This window comes from Octodon degus, unplaced genomic scaffold (genome assembly GCF_000260255.1).
Source record: "Octodon degus isolate 3935 unplaced genomic scaffold, OctDeg1.0 scaffold00093, whole genome shotgun sequence".
NCBI classification, from domain to species: domain Eukaryota; kingdom Metazoa; phylum Chordata; class Mammalia; order Rodentia; family Octodontidae; genus Octodon; species Octodon degus.
This window is the reverse complement of record NW_004524669.1, coordinates 3,438,871-3,445,063: the sequence shown is the minus strand read 5'-3', so window position 1 is coordinate 3,445,063 and position 6,193 is coordinate 3,438,871. Positions and strand designations below refer to the sequence as shown.

The 6,193-nt window shown below is 41.9% G+C and overlaps 1 protein-coding gene and 1 pseudogene across 5 annotated transcripts in view; one reads left to right on the top strand and one right to left on the bottom strand.

Annotated features, from left to right (window-relative positions):
* Tfcp2 (transcription factor CP2) overlaps nt 1-6,193 on the top strand; it is a 96,811-nt gene that overhangs the window by 20,436 nt on the left and 70,182 nt on the right. The gene's annotated exons all lie outside the window — the stretch shown is intronic.
* Nucleotides 1,938-6,193, bottom strand: part of LOC105743039 — a 14,374-nt pseudogene continuing 10,118 nt past the window's right edge.

Sequence of the window (6,193 nt, the reverse complement as noted above, 5' to 3'; positions counted from 1 at the left end):
GTACTTGGGATTGAACTCAGGCCTTGTGCTTGCCAGGCAGGTGCTTATGTCATTGTGCTGTTTCCCGAGCCCTTTTTTGTCTTTTTGAGACAAGGTCTTGTTATACAATTCAGGTTCCCTTCAACTCACTGGTAGCCCAGGCTGTTCTCAAACTTATAACAAACCCAAGTGCTGGAATTATAGGCATGCACCACTATACCCAACCTAAAAGCAAAGTTTAAGGCCACCCTGAACTACATAGTGAAACCCTGTCTCAAAAAAAAAGAAAGAAAAGGAGTGACAAGAGATGACATGTTAAGTGGTTCAGTACAGCAAGAAGATAATAGTTGTAAGCATATGCAATAACAAACAGGTCATCAAAATTTAAGGTAAGAGTTAACAGAATTTGCGGGAGACGCAGTTCACAATAAATAGGGAATTTTAGTACATTGTTCTACATATTAAGTAGAGCTACCTAAAAGTAAAGAAATAGGAGTTGAACAAACCAAAACCAACCAATGTAACAGACATACAGTATATTCTACCCAGCAACCATAGGATAGTTGAGAGCTGGTTTAAAAATGTTATATATATATATTTTTTTTTACAAACTGTCTTTCTATGTAGTTCAGGCTGCCTTGAATTTACTATGTAGTTCAAGCTGGTCTTGAACTCATTATGTAGCAGCCCTGGCTGGTTTCAAACTCATGACAATCCTCCTAACTCAGCTTCCTGAGTTCTGGAATTATAGGTGTATACCACCATGCTTGGTTTTAAATAAGTTTATTACAGAGAGAGATATATTGCCATTAATCCTCAGATAGTTCCCCTCATTTCAGACATACTTGCTTATCATTCTTACCACTTCCTGAAGCAGTCCTGGAAGACCCCTTCCATGAGTGCCTTTATAAGATGTGATCAGAAATACACTGAATGCTGCTGAGTGCCATCCAGTGGAAAAGCAGGGTTATGAAAGCATGGTGGGTCCTCATCTACTTTATTCACTGCATGTGACATGGTGTGACTTCTGGCTGTTCTCCAAAGTTGAAATGACCACAAGAGGCAAGTGTTTTGAATGGATTCAGAACATGGGAGCCATGACAGTATATCTGAAGGCTCAAAAAAAAGACTTAGAGACCAATCAGTGAAAAGGTGGTTCTTTGAAAAGATCAATATAATTGGCAAACTTTACTAGCTATACTAGGAAATAAGTATAAAATACTAAGGTGGAAATGGAATTTTTGCCAGGAGTGGTGACCTAGGCCTATAATCCTAGCACTCAGGAGATTGAGACAGGAGGATTGCTTCAAAGCTAGCCTGTGGCTACATAGTGAGTTCAAGGGCAGCCTAAACTGTATAGTGAAACCTTGTCTTAGAAAAACATAAAGCAAAGTGATACTACAAAAAAACTGGTTGCTAATAAATTGGGTAACCTAGCTATTAAGAAACTTAGACTAAACCACTAAGAAATAGAAAATCTAAGTAGACCCATAACTGGTGAAAGGATTCCATCAGGAATTACATAAAAAATTTCCCAACAGTAGAATCCCTGAACCTGACTACTTCATTAGTGATTCTATTCATGTTTAAAGAACTAACACTAGTCCTTCTCAAACTTTTCTAAAAAATTGAAGAGGAAGAAACATTTCCTAACTCAATGAGGTCTGCATTACCCTGCTACCAAATGCCCATAAAGTTACCATCAGAAACTGCTGTTCATGTGACTCCTGGAGTTCAAACCCTAGAGAATCTGGAGTTTTGATATCTGGAGCAGAAGGCTGTACCAGCTCCAGCAGAGGGGGAGCGTGTATTCATCTGCTCTTTGCCTTTTTGTCCCATATGGGACCCAACCTGTGTGGATCACACATGTCCATCATCTTTTGTCACTCAGTTCACCAGTCAGTGACTTCCTGAAAGCCCCTCAATGACATAGGTAGACATAATGCCTTCCCAGCTTTCTAGGTATCCCTTGATCCTGTCATGTTGACATTAAATCCGCTGTCACCTATGTGATCCAGCAGTTTCACTTCTGGGCACATACTCAAATCTAAAGCAGAACCCAGAAAGGAGATTATATGTTTGTTTGTCACATCATTCACAATAGCTTAAGTGTGGCTATAGCTCTCATTCTTATAAGATGAGTGGATAAGCATAATATGTATACACTAATGTTCCCTACAGTGGAACATTAGCAGCCTTAAAAAGGAAGTAAATTCTGCCCTGTGCTACAATATGGATAAACATTGAGGACATTGTGAAGGAAAAATATTGTAGGATCGGGCTGTGGAGATGGCTCAGTGGCGTAAGCGCTTCCCTAGTATTGTAGGAATACACTTAGGTGTGATACTGAGGGTCAAATTCATAGCAACAGAAAGCAGTATAAGTGGTTAGGAGAGGCTGGGAGGGAGGTGCATGCTGGTGTGGGGCTGTGTTCCTGTAGTCTCCCCTACTTTGAGTATGAGGTGGGAGTACCATTCAGCCTAGTGACAGTGTCAAAAGCAAACAGACTTAAGTACCATGGGTATTTTACCACAATAAAAAGAAATTAGAGGCTGAAGATGTGGCCTAGTGACAGTACTGGCCCAGCATGCATAGAGCCTAGATGGAGCATTAGATAAAATAGAGAAAATACTTTTTAGACTTGGAGATTTGCATGAGTACTATAAGGAATTTGTGAATACCCTTCACCCAAATTCCCCAAATGAATCTTACTATATTTGTTTTATCCTTCTCTTTCTCAGAATTTCTCACATAGCAAGAATTTTGTTTTTTTGGGGTCTCACTGTGCAGCAGACTTTGAACTTGCTGTATGACGGAGGGTGGCCTCAAATTCAGGGATCCTTTTGCCTCTGCCTCCTAAGTGCTGGGATTATAGGTTTGTACCACCATGCCTGGAAGAATTATTTTTTTCTGAACAATTTAAGGGTATGTTGGAGATTTAATGCTCCTACCATCTAATGGTATTATTTTTCAATGTGTATTTTTTATTTTATTACTTGTTTTTTTGAGATGGGGGTCTTGCTATGTAGTCCAAGCTGGCCTTGAATTTGTTATGTAATCCAGGCTGGCCTTGACCTTGTGATCCTACTGCCTCAGCCTCCTGAGTGTTGGGATTACATGCAGAAATCCGATGTAGAGTGAGATTTTGTCCCACTCTTCACTTTTACCTTCTCGAATCAACTTTGCCACTGCTAAAAACAAAACAAAACAGAACATAAATGGATACATTGGATTATAGTGCTCCCCCTCAGATTTTTGTTTTCTTTCTGTACTGAGTTGAATCAGGGCTTCATGCATGCTGGGTTGCATGTACTCAAGTAATAAGATACCCCCCAATCCTTTTTATCTTTTATTTTGAGACAGGGTCTTGCAGAATTGCTGATGCTGGCTTGGAATTTGTGATCCTTTTGCTTTTGCAGTAGCTGGAATCTCAGGCATGTACCACCATCAGAAATGTTTTTATTACAGCCTCAGAGTGGTGATGCAGAGGGATAAAACTTGCTTGTATGCTGTTCCCTTGCTGCCTGCAACATAACTGGGCATGTACAGTATTGGATGGGTGAATGAATGGGTATGTAAACTTGGATTCATAAACCTGCTATTTGCTAGCGGAGTAAACTCGGGCAAATTATTTAGCATTTCAAGTGATTCAAGCCTCAGTTTCTTTGATTAGAAGATAGTTCCCCTTAGTCTGTAGCCTCATTGTGTGGATTAAACACAATTTAAGTGTAAAAGTATGAATGAAAGTAGAGTGGGTGTGGAGGAGAGCAGCTAGGGGAGCAGAGGGAAGGAGCTCTAGTTTGTTGGGTCGAACTTTAAAGGGGAAAGGGGAGAGGGATACAATGAGAAACTGAAAAGATAAACTGCCTTAGCTTTAAGTGGGCACTCACTGACTGATGAGTTAGCTGCTTTCGTTACTGCACTGGGAAGCTACCGAAATGTAAAGAGAGGTAACATTTTTAGGTTTACTTTTCTTTCTTTTTTGAGGTGGTAGTAATCCAGCTCCAAGTCTATTGTGTAGGCAAGCGTTTCTACCACTGAATTATACCTGAAGCCCCAGATGTACATTTTAAAAGAGTTACTTTGGCTAAAGACAGACATAATGGAGAGGGGTTGAACTTAATGAGCTGGATATTTTATGCTTTTGTGTATCCTTAGAAATATAAGTTAACTCTGAGTAAGACAGGGCAAGTAGTGTGTGATGTATCATCAGGTCAACTGGGGACATTTCCAGGGAATGTGCTGGTCATTTTAGAAAAAGGAGCCTTTATCAAAGATGTGGTCTAGGGCCAGGCAAATAGCTCAGTGGATTAAAGTGCCTGCAAGTAGGCGCAAGGGCCAGGGGTTGGATCCCTGGGCCTGCTGTGCCAGCCCCGCCCCATGGGTGCGCTGAGCAGGCAACTGAGACTGGGTGTGATGGTGCGCGCCTGTAATCCCAGCTCTTGGGAGGCTGTCAACAGGTGGATCACTATGAGTCTGATCTAGTAGTGGGACCCTGAACACCCTACAGACCCTTCCCTAAAATACCACCCCCCCAAAAAAAAATGTGGTCTGCCGGAAGAGGAACTGTCATCAGCCCTACACTTTGAATGGTAAGGGGGAAGGGCTAACTACAGCGCATTTGCCATTTCAGGGGGCTAGAATCCTGGTACTCAGGATTTTTCAAAACTCATTAGAAGTGAAAGCCTTAAAAGCCAGAAAGGTATGCTTGTTTTTCAGTGGAGGAAGGAATAAGGCAGTAGAGAGATTGTCCTTTTTTTTTTTTTTTAAATGTATTTTGTACAGGGTCTCACTATGCAGCTCAAACTTGTGGTGATCCTCCTGTTTTCAGCCTCCCAAGCACTGGGATTACAGGCGTGGGCCACCACACTAGACTTGGCTGGCTCAGTGCACCTGGGGAGCAGGCCAGCGTGGCTTGTGGTGCCGGGAGTTTGAAGACATTGCCCTGCTTTAAAGCCAGATTTGGGATGAGGAAGAGGGTATCCAACAGACGACCCCAAATGGTAGAGAAGCTTAAGGAAGAAGCTTCAAGGAAAAGGAAAACAAATATAAATCATGCATAGTAGACATTTGAGACCGAAAACGTTTCAGGGTTCAACTCTGTGAAGGGTCTTCTCTGAGTTACTTATTTTTTTGAGATTGTGTCTCTCTACACAGTTCAGCCCGGCCTTGAACTCATGAATAGCCCAGGCTGGGCTCCAACTCACAGTGCTATACCTGCCTCTGCCTCCCGAGTGCTAGAATTACAGGTGTGCACCATGCACCAGCTCTTAAAGAAAACAACCATTGTTTCTGTTTTTGTTTTTGTTTTTTTTAAGGTAACTGGAGTTGAACTCAGGACCTTATACCTACCAATCAGGCACTGTGCTACTGAGGTATATTCCTGGTTCTGAATTTTTGGAATTTTGACTATGATATGCCTGGCTGTAGACTTTTTTTTGCGGAACTGGGGATTGAACTCAGGCCCTTGCGCTTGCCAGGGAAGCGCTTATTCCACTGAGCCATCTCCCCAGCCCCTAGACTTTTAAAAAAATTATTATTTTTTTTTCATTCGTTTGGTACAGGGTCTTGCTATGCAGCTAAGACTCATTGTGATCCTCCTGTCTCAGCCTCCCTGGCACTGGGATTGCAGGCATGTGCCACCATGCCCAGTTTCAAAGGCTGGCTTGATGTGGGGCCAGCATGGCATATAGTACCAGGGATCAAACCCGGGTCCTTGTGCTTGCCAGGCAGGTACTTAGACCAGCAAGCTATCTCCCCTGCCCTAGACTTTTCTTTTTTTGACGGAACCAGGGATTGAACTCAGGCTCTTGCACTTGCCAGGGAAGCACTTATTCTACTGCGCCATCTCCCCAGCCCCCTAGACTTTTATTTTGTATGTCAAATTGTTTTTCTATACCAGGAAGGTTGTATGCCTTGATATCTATGAATAGAGTGTATATCTGTGCCATTTGTGCTATCTCTAGCTTTTTCATTTACTTTAATCAGTTTTGGAATTTTGCTCTGTCTCTTCTAGCAGCTGCTGTATTGATTTCTCATGGTCACTTGGTATTTAAAAAAAAAAATCTTTGTTACCTTGATTGCTAACCACAAGCCTATCTTCTATGTATGAGATCCTGTCCTCATATTGGCTTAATTTGCTACAGATACCTTCAGTGGAATTTTTATTCCCCTGGATGTCTGCTTGAATCTGTCTTATGGGTTCCGTTTCTTT